Here is a 15,330-nt window from a genome sequence, read left to right as displayed (position 1 = left end):
GAATTCCAATTCCTCCCCAAGAAGTAGACAGATTTTGCTTCTATCCATCCCATAAAAACAATTATTTATCTGTACTCTGAGTCAAAGAAGTTTGCCTTTCTCTTCCTGCAGCCTGAGGGTTTGCTGCTGATGGGAGTGTTATATAAATTATTGAAAGATGTCCTCTGTGTATTGGTTCCACATTGTCTTCATAGCAAGCTGGCACCTTTAGATCAAAAGACCATTGGGGTCAATGTCATATTTTTGCACATCCAGTTGCTCAAAAATATAGTCCAAATCAGCATATTTTGATATAGAGCAGCCTGCCTGCTTTCCATGTCACACAAAAAAGCACCCCAAGTCTGCTAGCCATAGGTAAGACAAACCCTGGGATAATAAGAGACCCCAAGGCCTTGCTGCCCTTTGAAATTCTTTGACCCACAGACTCCCCATTGTGATGCTGAGTGGCATCATCCAGACTCAAAGCTCCCTCACCAATTTCCCCCTCTATCAGGAATTCCCTTGCTCTTTTCCCTTTCTGGGTGGTGGCCCTGTGTCATGTCTCTGGAAGGTCTCAAGCTGAGAAGTACTGCTACCACCTCCCCATTGCAAATCTGTCAAAATGCCACCCAAATAAACCTCATTATTTATTACTCACCTTGTGATCACTTATCTTTCTTTAATCAGCCCCCAAATATGTGAACTCACTGCAAGTGGTGATGAGGAGCAGGTGGTTTTGGGTGATAATCAAGGAATTCATATAGAATCCAACCAGGCTATAAATTAATCAGCAAATTGATCCTGGACACCCGTAGGTGGTTGAGACTCCAAGTTTGGGAAATTTATGTGTAAGTTTGGCAGGGCATTGCTCTGTGCTATAGGGTGCTCTATATTTTTCATGGTCTCCCCTGTGCCTCCTTAGCCTGGCCAAGCAGTAGCTCCAGTGTTTGAATGAATCCACCCCATTAGAACTGACTTTTAGTGTGAGAGTTGCCAAACACTCCAAGGAAAGTGTTCAGCCCATATGCCTGGGTTCCCCTCTGGGCAGGTGCTGGATATTGTAAGACCTGAGGGAATGGATAAGAAAAAGGTAGAAATGCACATCTCTAGAGCAAGGATGGGCTATTGGTGACCCTATAGCTGGCAATAGAGGCAGAAACCCCCCATAGCCAAGTCTGAGGTTGGGGGAACTCTGAGATGAGTGGACGTCCTCATACCTGGGCACTTACATGGTATGTAAACAAGCTAATAAGGCACAAATGACAGGCTGAGGCCACCCTCCTATGTACAGTTGGAAGATTAAGTAGCCTTTGCAAGCAGTGAGCATGCCTTTGTAATACTCAGTTATGCTGCTCTGATTTCATCATTATAGCTTCTCCTCAGAGGAGTATTGAGACACCAACCCTTGGTCTGAGCTAGCTAATGTGTTACTTTAAGTAGGTAAAGACAAAGTAATTTATATCCCTGTCCATTCTGGAACTCCAGAGGTATCTGTTCTGCTGAACACATGCTCCAAACCATAAGACAGGTGATGCAGACTTGCATGGGACAGCATCTCACCAAGAGGCCATTCAGGGAGGAAGTAGAAGCCCAAAGTCCTGGGGGAGATGACACAGACTGGTGCTGTCTTGGTGAAGAGGCAGCACAATGTTACCGTGTCAGTGGCTGAGACAGTCTCCCCTCTGCTTAGCCAGTAACTACCCACAGAGAAATAAAGACAGAAAAGACAAAAGTAAAGAACAAAGAAGTGAAAAGTCTCACTTGGAGAAGTAAACAGCTCTCTCTCACCCTTGGGCCCAATCTCTCTTTAATGAGTTAACCCAGGAAACAAATGAAAAAGGGGCTACCTGGTCATACAGATGCATCTGGTAAGGAGTGAGCTCTACCCAACAGGGACTGAATTTAAACAATTGGATGCTGTAGTACTAAATGCAAAAAAAAAATGGTGCTCTTACTAAAAGATCTTGTGCCATTAGTGCAAAATGTGGGGATGACCCATAAAGGAGGGTTTGGACCCTGGTCCATAAACACTTTGTTGATGTGGACTTCTATGTCTTAGAAAGTTGATCAGCCTACTTTGGGTCTCATAATGACTTAGGCAGGCTGTCAATGGAAAATGTTAGTTGAGGCCAAAGATCTCCTCCACCATTTGGGGATTTTTGAGTGCATTTATCAGGCAATGGATGGTGTTACAACATGACAGCTTGGCAGGTCCTGATGAGGCTGAAATGAGTCCTGTGTCCACCAGTTGTTTCTCAGGGGGACTTATGAAGAAATGAGTTCTGTTTACTGCAATGATGACTAATGCCAAAACCATTTAAAAGGCCATTAATGCCTTGGATTTAGAGGAAGTTCAGATAGCTATGTCCCAGGACTTATCCACACAAATTAAACAAATGGCTTGAGAAATGAAACTCATGATTGAATCTCATCATACCTTAGGGCCCATGGTGTTAACCAATGCCTATGGCCTTGCAGTAATAATTGGCTGATGAAGGGGTTGGGGGCCAGTCTGTGCACTGGCTAATACATCTGCCTGAAGAGTGCGCTCACTGAGTTCTCCAGATAGCCAGAGAAAAGTACTGGAGGGGCATAATGTTACTCTATTACTAAATGACTAAACAAGTCAAAGTCTTCTCCTTTTTGTATCTATTCTCCTTAATTTTCCCCACTGAATGGGCAGAATGGGCTTTGAAATCCTAGTTTGTGGACTTCAGGTTTCTGGGTCCTTAGAATGCTTTATCACTGGCATCAAACTTAGATTTGATGAAATAACATACAACTCAGATGTTAAAAACAACATGGGGCCAAGGGACAGATCGTAATATGAATAAGCTTAAAATGTCCTGTAGCCCTGGCCTGTGTGGCTCAGTTGGTTGAAGTGTCCTCTCATGACTGAAAGTTTAACTCCTGGTCAGAGCCCATGCCTGTGTTTCAGGTTTGATCCCTGGCCTGGGTTCATGCTAGAAGCAAGAGATCAATGTTTCTCATATCAATGTTTCTTTCCCTCCCTTCCTTTCTCTCTCAAAGCAGTGAAAAAAATGTCTTCAGGTGAGATGAATAAATAAATAAATAAATAAATAAATAAATAAATAAATGTATTGAATGCTGACAATGTTTTTGATGTAGCAAGATGAATAAGATATGCTTTAAAAAAATCCTCTATATAATGATCCTATGTCCACTTCTTCATACCAGGCTGGGATCATTATCTCAAAAGCTCATCAGAGCTAAACCAAATTTTTGCTCACACAATTTTAAAATTATAGCCCAATAAACATATTTTTAGCCATTAAGAACCCGCCTTCATATATTTCATGAAACAGCCTGACATCTGCTAGACAGAGATAAGAATAAATCCTGGGATTGTAAGACTCCAAGCTGTGGAAACTCATCATCGTGCTGGACACAAGCTCCCTCTCTGAATTCTCTCTCCCCTCTCTTCCTCCTGGATATGGCCCGAGCCACCGTCTCTGGTAGATCTCATGCTATGAGGGATGCAAACCTGTGCTACTAGCAACTCATGGTCTTATCTTTTCCCTTGATTAGCCTACAAATCCTTGAACTCATTATAAGACAGACAGCTTTGGAGAAGCAAACAGGATTTCTCCTCCTCCCTATCAGCCACCATCATCCCTTCCACGTCCAAGCATCACCAGGGGAGCCTGTCTTGGGTCTCCTGCCTTTCCCCCTAGATGAGTGTCCCAGAGCTGCTGTAGCAAGTACTGGGAACTGGGTGGCTTACAATGAGAGAAAGATCCTCTCACAATGGTGGAGACTGGAAGTCTAAGTCAAGGTGTCTGCACAGCCATGATCTTCTGAGATGCCTTCCTTGCCTCTTCCTTGCCAGCTTCCAGAGGTGCCAGATCATGGCATTCCTGTGCTTTCAGCTACATGGCTCCAGGCTTTCTGCCTCTCTTGTTATATGACATCCTCTCTGTGCATCTCTCTCATTTTCTAAGGAAATCAGGCATATTGGATTAAGAACCCATCCTACTCCAGTACCTCCTCATCTTTACTGAATGACTCCATTGCCCAGTAACATTATATCCTGTGGTTCTAGGGGTTAAGACTTCAGTGTATCTTTTGTGGGCACACAACTGGGCACAAAATGTCCCTTTCTTTCTCATAAGCACATGGTGAAGACTTGTGTGAAAGGACTTCGGAATGCATGTTAACTCCTCTTATGTACTTGGCCCTGAGCTATTCCAAACTTACATAATAGTCTACACTTAGACCTTAACAGTTCATCCAAACTTTAAGTGATTTCTTTTTACCCACTTGTACAGTGACCACCTCCTTCTCTTATTCTCTGTCAAAGATGAAATGGTCTTTCCTTGAATGGGCTTCTTTTTGCAATACAGGTTACTTGGTTGCCTTGGGACTTCAGCTTGCAATGGGCTCAAGAAGTGGTGGTGTTTAGATTTCTTCATTGTCAGCTGTGACTGCAACATTCTTTGTGATTGTTCTGCATCCTAAGTGACAGTGGAAGTCCTAAAGTCTTGATTTCACCTACCAACCTACCAACCTGCTTGTCTTCCAGGCTTCCCCATTTTTGACATTATTCTCATCTATTTTTTTAAGTTAAAAATACCTAGAAGCAGTGTCTGATTTTGTAGTCCTTATCTTTCCTATCACATTAAATCCATCAACGTGCCTCTTCTGTTCTACTTTCATATAATAGAATATTAAAGACAAAGGATATGTTAAGGCCTTAAAGTGAAAGAGATCACTGAAATGAATTGTGAGGTAGATTGCATGAAAATCATGGCAATATCCAAGTTTTCATCCATTTTAAAGAATAGTGAAAGGTAAAATGAAGTTGCTTTTTATTACCCCATATGAGTCGTGCTTTTCAAGTTCAGTGTCTTGGCTATGCTCAAAATACATTTGGGGTTTGAGTAACACGTCCATTGCTACTTCTGTAGAACAAAGCAGCACAATTTTGTTGTTGTTGTTGTTGGAGGACCCCTGCAATAGTCTCCCTAGTCCTCCTGTGCCTACGAAACCCTCTCTCCGTGATGTCTGCTCTCCGCATGACAATTGGGATAATGCTTTTGAAATTATAGGTCAAACAAGCTCACTTTACTTCTAAATTCCTCTTAAGGTTGCCCGTGACCCTTATAAAGTTTCAGTCTTTACAGTTTTTTCTCCCATTTTGTCTCCTATCATTTTGCCCTTTGTTCTCTCCTTTGGTGTTACATTCTTTCTTTCTCAAGTGTATCAGCCATGTTTTTGCCTTAAGGCCTTCATGCTTGGGCTGTTCCCTCAGACAGGAACCCTCTTTCCTCATCATTGATGGGGGTTCCTTCAGCTGCCCTACCAAAAGTAACTTTCTTCCTGCCCACTCCTTACCCCGCTTTATTTTTGTCATAGCACTTTAGATACATATCTTTGTTCTTTTCTATTTCTCATTGAAATGTGAGCATTTTAAGGGTAGAGACACTGCCTTAGCTTTTCATCCACTGTGTCCAGAAAGCTTGACATGTGACAAGAGCTCCAAATATATCTTCTGATTGAATGGACCACTGTTAAAAATCAACATTCAGTCAAAACCAAATATTCATAGAAAAAAACTTTATCATATAAGAACTTGACATTTCATCAACAAGTTAATAATTATTATTACAATTTTGTTATTGAATATATAATAGTAAAATTTTGTAAGTTTTACGTTAGGGCACAAGGGTAATAATTTCCCAGTATCTTAATCTCCAAGACCACCTATGTCACCCTGCTGCACAAGTGACCATAATAAACTGATGATTTTTTTTAGATTTTATTTATTTTTAGAGAAAGGGGAAGGGAGGGAGAAAGACAGGGAGAGAAACATCACTGTGTGGTTGCCTCTCATGCACCGCCTATCCAGCGCTCCATCCACTGAGCCACACCAGCCAGGGCAGATGCTCATTTTTAGCTGAAACCGGTAGGTAAGCAAGACCATTTTCTACTCATTTTGCTGATTGAGTGTCCACAGAAGGTGATGCTGTCTGCAAACTATTAAGATTTTCATCTTCTATTTCCTGAACTTAATACCTGAACTTAATATGTATTGTGGGATGCAATTTCTTTAAAACAGTTCCATAAACTAAAGCTTTATGCAGTACTTGAAGAAAACATTTTCTGAATGTTTTCAAAAGCAGGCTTAAGATTGGCATTCTTACTTGTATATTTTATTTCAGCATTTTTTTGCATTCACTTGCTGTTTCACACAATCATTGGTGAAAAACACCCTTAAAACATAGATCTAGAAATAAAGAAATGAAAGCAATGTAATTTTTAGCAAAACTGTGTTTAATTTATTATCTGTATCTCAGATTTTATTTAACTAATATTAATTTTAGCATCTTACCTCAGTATAATAATAGAAGGGTCTTTGTATCAGATGAGTGTAAGAAATTCATGAATTTTCCTGGCTGGTGTAGCTCAGTGGATTGAGCATGGGCTGCGAACCAAAGTGTCCCAAGTTCGATTCCCAGCCAGGGTACATGCCTGGGTTGCAGGCCATAACCCCCAGCAACCACACATTGATGTTTCTCTCTCTCTCTCTCTCTCTCTCTCTCTCTCTCTCTATCTCCCTCCCTTCCCTCTCTAAAAATAAATAAATAAAATCTTTAAAAAATAAAAAATAAAAGAAATTCATGAATTTTCAAGACACTTTCTTTTGGTTCCTTCTTTAGTGGTTTCCATCAAACTCAGCATGTTTTCTCTAAGAAGCTCTTGGTTTAATAGGTCCTAATAGGTTACTACAGTTATCTGTAAATAAGTTATTCAGACTTTCCAATAGTTTTGTACATTCATACTGTAAGCCAGGTAAGGGCAGACATGACCAAAGAGTGATGTTAAGTACTGATTAACCCAACCTGGATTGAGAATAGCTTGAGTAACTATTTTACTAAGAGAAGTAACACATAAAAGGGTCAGACATTTGAGGAAATTTATTGTCTCATCTATGATATTTATTTATCATTTTTACTGTGTTTTTTATTACCTTTTATCCCCCCATACCCTCTCCCACCTACACTCACCCGTTCCCCACTGCAGTCACCACACCTGTCCATGTCCATGAGTTCTTTCTCTTTTTTTCCTTTTTTATTAAATGTCTCTACCCCTTTAACTTCTCCATCTATGATATTAGATGGACAGATTAAATGAATTGTATTTCTGTTCTTTTTGTTTTTTTGAGCTGTGTTATGTTTCTTAAACTTGACTTTGAACTTGGATGTGTGATGTGGAGGATACTGGCCAGCAGTATCCATCCCTACTGCGTATGCTCGTCAAAACATGAGAAAAACATACACAGGGACAACCGAGTCCTGTGGGGAAATAGGGATGAAATGGCCACTCTCTCTAGTGGAGAACACCCCGTTTTCCTGCCCAAACAGGTTTTTATTAAGAATACAGACACAGTTTGTGGTTTAAACTCTGGCAGGGAAGATAAAAAAAGGAACAGGTGTTTTCAAAGTGTCTGACAGAACTCCCGCTGGGATTCTTGGCTGAGAGTTTGTGTTTTATCACTTAAAAAGACTACAGGACCTAAAAGGCTAGTCCTATTTCCTGCCTGTGCCTTCATATTCTAATTCAATAGAATCCTCCAGCAAGCAGATCTCACAGGATCTTGCATATTCTATGCCCCAGGCCTGATTACCCCGGGGGTATGCTGACTCTGGTCTGGGCTGCACCACCCCTGTTATTCCCGCAGGCCTGAGTCAACAGAAGAGACAAAGGCAGCCAGGAGACTTGGAATTTTCACAACTAAGAACAAGGACTCAGGCTCTGACAAAGCCGAGGGGGCAGGGGTTGATGTTGATCATTCCTTTATTTCTACAGCCCTAAATCTCTTCCCTGAGGCCTCCTTGTGATCATGCCTGTATTAGGTGATTCCCCCCATGGGAAATCTTACCCATCATTGTCTAACTGATCAAGCATAGGAGGCCAGGCACAGAACAGGCAGAGTTCATGCCAGGGAAGTAAGTTTTGTCTCCTTAGTGGCTCCTGGTTCGGAGGTCTCTCACTCAGCCTAAGTCACGGGGGGTTACAGCTTCCTGAGACCAGGCAGGGTGGGCCCCAACAATGTGATAGTAAAATGATAGATGCATGCCATTTTGCATTTGTCAGAGCCCTAATATTAACTATATACTTGAGGTGATAATTCTGTATAACTCTAGCTTCATTGATTGGATCGAAACAAATGAGTCATCTCACTGTGGTGCAGGATTGTAATTGTAGTGGAGATCCTGTGTAGTGTGTGGGTACAGGGTGTTAAATGGGACTCTCCATATCTTCTGCTTAATTTTGCTAGGAACTTAAAACTACTATAAATAATAAAGTCTATTAAAAATCTGTACACTAAATTCTCAATGTGCTTTTTCAAAACACTTTTTGATGTTTTGTTTTTGGCTAATTGCTTCTTATTGCCAGCTGTTGAAAATTGCCCAGACTGGAAAAAATACTGTTGAGTTCTTGGTGAAGACTTTCTTCTTATTTCTCCTCTGTCTCTTTCTTCCCCTCCCCCTCCCTCTCCTCCTCCACCTGTTCTCCTTCTCTCTTTATTCCCCCTGAATGTTTTTTTACTGGTAGGCTATAGAATGTAACACTTTAGAGTGCCCCGATGGCATCAGACTGACTGTATCCCTATCCAGGCTCCACTTTTACTTGCTGTATGACTTTATGGAAAATTTACTTACCCATTCTACACCTCTTACTTCTAGATGTACAATTTCAGGGGGAAATGTATATCTCTTTTGGCTGTTATAAAGAAGCCAAAAGAGTTCATGGAAGCTACTGTTAATATAAATGCTGCCACTGAAGAAGAAAATGGGATGACCCTGGAGAAGTGGTCTATTGTATAGACGAGTCTACCCAAAATCCCTGATCACTGTCCATTGCTTGGCTGTAGTCATCCTAAAGAGCAATTCCTACCTTTTAGGTTAGACCCATCATCTGTCTTTAAAGATTTATTAGTTACATAAAAATTTAGGCTTCTTTTGTGACCCCAAAAGACGAAACAAGAAAAAGGGTTTTTTTAACAATTAAAAAAAAATGCCATAAGACTAAGATAAAATTTATTGAATTCTCACTAGTTTTTTAGCCTTTAGCATTTCCTTCCAGCTTTCTGAACTTCAGCTTCTTCATTTATAAAATGGGAACAATGAGACCTATTTTAGAGTGAGGTTGCAAAAATTAAATGAGATTCAGAGTGCTGCAGTCTAACTGAAAATAGTAGCCTTCTTTGCAAATCCCTGTGATTTTGTTTTATTAGCTTTAGCTTATCACAAGGAACAAATCCCAATATCCTGCCTCTCCTAAACACCCACAGTTGTCAAAACACTATACATTCAGCACAGAAAGTCCTTATTTTCATAGTCTGCTTTAATGCACACCTATTCTAGCATACCTAAGAAAAATATATAGATGCACAGACTTAAAGACAGTGTTTTTCTAGAAATTTAAAATTTTTCCAGCATCTCCTACTATACTCTTGTTTCTACCTTACCATGTATGTGCCTGCTAGTAAGGAAGGGGACAGCATTGCCTCATAAACCCTTGCTATAAAAAGCAAGCAGGCACACAGTGAATAGAGGCCCTGAAGAGAAAGCAGAATTCCTGTGCATGCTTCCTGAGCCTTCTCTGAAGTGAGAAAATTTCTGTCCTGCTGGCATGAACACATGTATTTGATATAGTCACTAGGAATATATATAGTTTGCAGTCAACAAAACTGGATTAGGATTATCATATTGTCACTTCCCAGCAATCTGACATAAGCGATTTCATGTCAGTGAACTTGAATTTCTTCATCTGTGAAAATAAGAATTATACCTGCTTCATGATGAGGTAATGAATATGTATAAAAAGATAAATGTTTGTGTAACTCTAAATAGAATGCTGTATGTGAGCTTATTGAAATATACTCATGTCTAAGGAAGAGAACATGTCCTCAATTCCTCATTATTCTTGTCTGCTGCAATGGAAAACCAAACTTTCTAATCAGCACCAATTAAAACACAATTAACTTACTTAATATGAGTAATGGACTCAAGAATATTAAGCAATTCATGTTTATAATTTGCATGTCACAAAAAGTGCTTACATATGCAGATTTATATGCATTTCTAAGCAGACTCTTTATGAGACACTAAATACTATATTCCACGACTACCTGGCTTGAAGTGTTGTCACAAATGTTAATGGTAAAGGAACTTGAGTGACTTCAGTGTCCCATAAACGTATCATGGTGTCATCGTTATTGAATGTGTACTTGTTAAAGTCTAATCTGAATTGTTCTCCTCCCTCCATTCAGCCACAGCACTATTGATTTTTCACTTTATGGACGTGACTTGAGAACCATTAAATCCAAGAGGAATCAAGTCTTGCTCTTCCTTCTCAAAATGAGAGTTATATAACATACTGTGTTATTAATTATTTAACTACTTGGAAAATGTGGATAAAAAAGAACCAGAATTCCCCAAGTGTCACCATTATGCTTATTTCATATTATAGTTTTTTTAAAAAATAAATAAATAATTGAATTCTAGCACTAAAAAATAAAGAGCACACATGCATTCAGTATTAGAATGGTCCAAATACTTGCTAAGCATGAGAAGAGCACGGAGAATGAATTTAATGGCATCTCTGTTCTTAAAGAGTAAGAGACCTGACAGGGAGACCAGACCATGCCACCTGTACAAGTAATTATGATTCACAATAGAAAATGTGTGTTAGCATCCAGAGAAAACCTCAGTTTAGACTATCACATCATTTTCTTTCCTGCACAAGGCATTTTCATGTGACTTTACACTTTTACTACCACGTTTACTAAAATTGACCTAGCATGTTTTAAGTGAACTCCAAGTTAGGCAATTAGGCCAAGGCTTAAAAAGAAAAAATTACAGAACAAGAAAAGATGGCTCCATTGCAGGTGTTTGGTAGTGAGGCAGTGAAGAAGGCTGGAAGAGATGAAGTATTAAAACAATTTATTTCTTGATCTTATTTGTGGAGAGAAGAATGTCATTTTTGATAAAACATGGTCCATTTTAGACAATGACACTGGGAAATGTAAGGAAAGGAGATTTTTCCTACAGTGGTCAGGAATATTTCAGAGACACAGTTTAACCTTGGTAGAGAAAAATAAGAAGTTTTAGTAAAAAAAAATGGCTCAGATAATGCTTCATGTTCATAGTTAAAACATGGGTAGGTATGACCTCTAACTATTAGACCACTCAGTATCTTCCTTTCCTCTATTAAATTCAGATGTCACATGGGTCTTGATTTACCCTCTGGGCCCTGAAGAGGACACCTGCTCCAGACTTTCTGACATGCCTCCCAATCCCTGGAATACTTTCTTATAAATTAAGATTCACTTTATCTCTTTTAATTACATCTTCTGGTTTATTATGGCTGCTACATAGGATCATGATTGATTTTCTTTTCCTTCTGTTTTTTGGTTTTGGTTTTGGTTTTGGTTGTCAAATGATCTATTTCCCTTTGTAGCTCTTAACTAGCCAGGTATTCCACTGCATCCCCACTGATGTTGTCCACGATATCATGAGCGTGGCAGCCGTCGACACTACAGCCCGCAGACTGGGCCATCCCCTGGGTCCCTTCAAAGGGTCCAGGGAGTTCTCTCCCTAAATGTCAGTGTGGCATCTGTTGGACAGTGATGATGATATAGTCAAAAGAGACATTTCCACTGTGCTTCATGGTTTTGGTTTTTCTTTTGTTTTGTTTTTTCTGTTTATTTATTGTGTTTTGGTTTCTTTTTTTTTCTCCTTCTCTCTGTTACTTGATGACTCTTTGAGGGCTTTGATGATCAGGGCAGAGACAGAAAATACTGCCTCAGTCTGGGCCTGTCTGCTCTGCCTGGTCAGTCTCACTGTGATCCTCAGACCCTTCTAGTCACCGGGTGCTTTGGTGATATGACCACCAACCTTTTTATTCTCTAGACAGACCCAGTGGGCTGACCTTGGGGACCAGGACAGATGTGGCACTGACTCCCCCACCAGTGCACCTCAGGTATGACTTTGATCTGGTTGGGGTCGGACTTGGGCGGTTGGAGTCAGATGAACCTGGATTTGGGATGACTGAAGAAATTTGCACCTTAACCTCCAAACCAAAGCTGGAAGGATTATTATTGATTTTAGTTTACTGATTTTTTGAACTATCTTATTTTCAATAATTTGTCAGTTTTATAAATTTTTAAATTTTGTTCTCAGGCTTGTAAAATAGTACATACATTCCAAACAGTGAATAAGACATATATGTTCCATACAGTAAAATAAATACCTGTAAAACCATCACACACGTGCACACACAGGGTACGGCCCATTTTCCAGGAGCTTTCCATATGTGATTCTCCTGGGTTTTCTGTGTAGAAAACCAAATTGTCTGCTCATAACAAAAATTTTGTTTCCATCTTTCTGATTATCTTAGCATTCTTGTTTTTGTCTTGTGCTACATAGAACCTAGAGTATTATATCGGATATCAGTTTGGGTTTCTCAGGTGGAGTGATATTTAAGTAATAGGAAACCCAAATACAATTTTGAGACTAATTTTCTCACATGGAAACTGGCTAAAGCACCTCTCTCTTTTAGGACCCTGGGTCAGTAGTGACCTGTTTCTAAGTCACAGCAGCATCAGTACTTTTCATTTGTAAATTATATAATCAGCATGCTTTTATTCAGTACGTGTTAATGTACTGATTAATAAATGGACTAACTCATCAAAAAGCTTATGGTATAGATGGAGACATAAAACATACCCACATAAAACTTTTAAAAAATGTAGTTAATGTAGTTAACAATGGTGTAGTGATTAAGTAATGATACAAGCAATAAATGCCTCCAGCCTCCTGGTGAGTTGATACGGGGGGAGTGGGAGCTGATGGATGGCTAGACAGAAAGTGCTAGATCTTTAGCGCTGGGACCCCTGCATGTCTGGTGTATTTAGCCGGGACTGCGCAGTGGTGTTTACCTCGTGTTGCTTCAGGTCTAAACTTCCCTGCTGGGCTCAAGGACTTCAAGAAGCATTGAGGGCTTTGAGGGGTTTTCTCCCTGAGGTTCCTGGTAGATACCTTCTGAGTCAAGCAGGAGGCTCAGCCATCCCTGGTGCTCAGAGAAAGGGGCCCTGGAGAGACTGGGCCCTGTGATGTCTCTGGACATCTGATGCCTGCTGTACTGTATTTCCCCCATGACCTCTGTATCCTTCCCCTGAAACAGAAGCTTCAGGTGAGTATGCTCTGTAGAGTCTGGCAGTAAGTCCTTTTCAAAGGCCCAAACTGGGGAGCACCACATAGTTAGCTCAACACTGTAGTCACTCAGATGGGACATTTGAAGTGACCCTCCCCCCGCCTGTAATTTAAATTGTAAAGGTTAAGGCATTGGTTAAGGGAAAGATAGAGTACTGGTTGCTCCCTGTCCACTCCTTGGCTGAGGTCACAAAAATATTTCTTCCCTGAAGGGTAGAAAAGCATTTGTAGATCCAGGGGGCTGGGGGAAGGTAGTCACACAACTAACAAAAGAGATGAAAACAGAGGGGACGTGAGCCAAGCACAGGCACCTTGCTGCTCCTGTCTGTTCTAGTTTAAGTGACTGACTGCAGAGTGGCACTGCTCTGGACACCGTGTGGAGCCCCAGGGCTGCCTGGAACGGGGAAAGATGGAGTATCTAGGAGGAATTTGGAAAGAAGTTTAATTTTACTACAATTTGGTTCATTCAAGAGTTAAGCTACCTTTTAGATTCCTTTTGCAGCTCTTTTAGGAATTGCTTTTGAAATGGAGATTGATTTGGGGGGCGTTAGAGGTGACATCAGGAGCATCTAACTCAGGATCCTACCTTGGTTGATGGCTTTCGCAGGGGCGTGGTTCCAAGGGCAAACTGTAGCTCCATGAAGCAGCATAAAGACAAGAGTTCAAGGTCCATGTCCTAAAAAGGGTATCTGCCTGTCTCCTCTCTTGGCTATTAAGTGGAATACTCTAAGGCTACTGAATTGCTGGACATATCAGGAACTCTTGAACAACAGAGCCCAACACCAGAGTCTGACCCAGGGGATGGTTAATGCTGATATAAAAAATGCTAGGACTCCAAAACTCCTCCAGGGCCTACATTGTTGGGGGGACTAGATGATGCCAGGGAAACTGCCCTAGGTCTCCTTGCTCAGCAACCCTGAATGGGGTTTAATGATAGGGAAAAAAATAGAATTTCAGAAACAATGGAACAATTAGAATACAAGGGGTAGAAGAAAAACCTTGGAACAATTAAACCAGGGAGAAATGTTGATTAAAAATGGCATGAAAAAGGAGGAGAAAAATGGAGTAGTCACTAAATGTTAACGAGTCGCTAGAAGATTGTAAAATAGAATATAAATAGAAGTATAGAAGATTATAAAATCTTCAACACCAACTTCTCAGATTGTAAAATGACAGAGACAGTGTCCCTCCATTTATCTTATTCTTGAGGGATTAAAAATCTGGTTGTTACACAAAAAAAAGTCTAAAATCTCTTCAAAGGCTATACTACTGCAAAAAAATGCAAAGCAAGAAAGAGGATTATGACTTTGATGGGAGAGCCAAGTCTCTTAGACAAAACCCAGTCAGGGACCCACTGGGTCAAATAGCCTTTGGGTGGTGAAGAGACCTTGTTAGGATTTCTGGACATTGGTACCTAAACCTGCTAATGAAATGTGAAAAAGCACTGTAATATGATGATGTAGGTAGGAGCTTGCAAGTGAAAGCGTGGTTCAAATGAGGGTTTCTGAATACTAATTGTGCATGGTAATTATACGGCACTCCTACCAGAAACTATCATTGTTATGGATGTGATGTTTGAATGGAGATTCTTCCCTCATCCAAATCATTAAAAGAGAGAAGAGTTGGAAACTCCCTATCCCCTGTTTTAATTACTCATGCTACAGCAGAAACCTTTAGGACTACCTAAGCTCACTCCTGTGATTAATGTAAAACTACATCAGACAGATGCCCTGGAGAGCAATTTTTACCTTAATTATGGATCTGTGATAGGCAGTGATATTAGTTCCCCAATTCCTTACTTCATAGTCCTGTATGGCCTAGAGGAGAAGCTGGGGTTAATGGCAAATGATAGAACTGAATAAGTGGGTGATGATTGTGCAGGTCCCTGCTGCTTGCAGTTGTGCTGACTGGCTCTCTGGCAAAAGTCTGCTATTGCCACCCAGCGGCCACAGCAAGGACTTGGGAAATGGGACTAAAGGACTAGTATTGTGATTTGGGAAAGCGAGCCTTAGAAGCCTAGAAAATAAAAGGAACCTGAGCTGAGTGCTCTGTTTGGGAAAACCTCATGGACATGGAGAGGGAATTAAAGTGGGACATGCTGATGTCC

At 40.5% G+C, this 15,330-nt stretch overlaps 1 pseudogene; it reads right to left on the bottom strand.

The window, feature by feature from the left end:
• Positions 1–11,472: 11,472 nt before the first annotated feature.
• LOC118498391 lies at positions 11,473–13,896 on the bottom strand (annotated as a pseudogene).
• Between the last annotated feature and the right edge of the window lie 1,434 nt (positions 13,897–15,330).

The sequence above is a fragment of the Phyllostomus discolor genome, chromosome X (genome assembly GCF_004126475.2).
Source record: "Phyllostomus discolor isolate MPI-MPIP mPhyDis1 chromosome X, mPhyDis1.pri.v3, whole genome shotgun sequence".
In the NCBI taxonomy this organism is placed as follows: Eukaryota; Metazoa; Chordata; class Mammalia; order Chiroptera; family Phyllostomidae; genus Phyllostomus; species Phyllostomus discolor.
This window is presented reverse-complemented; position numbering and strand designations above follow the sequence as displayed.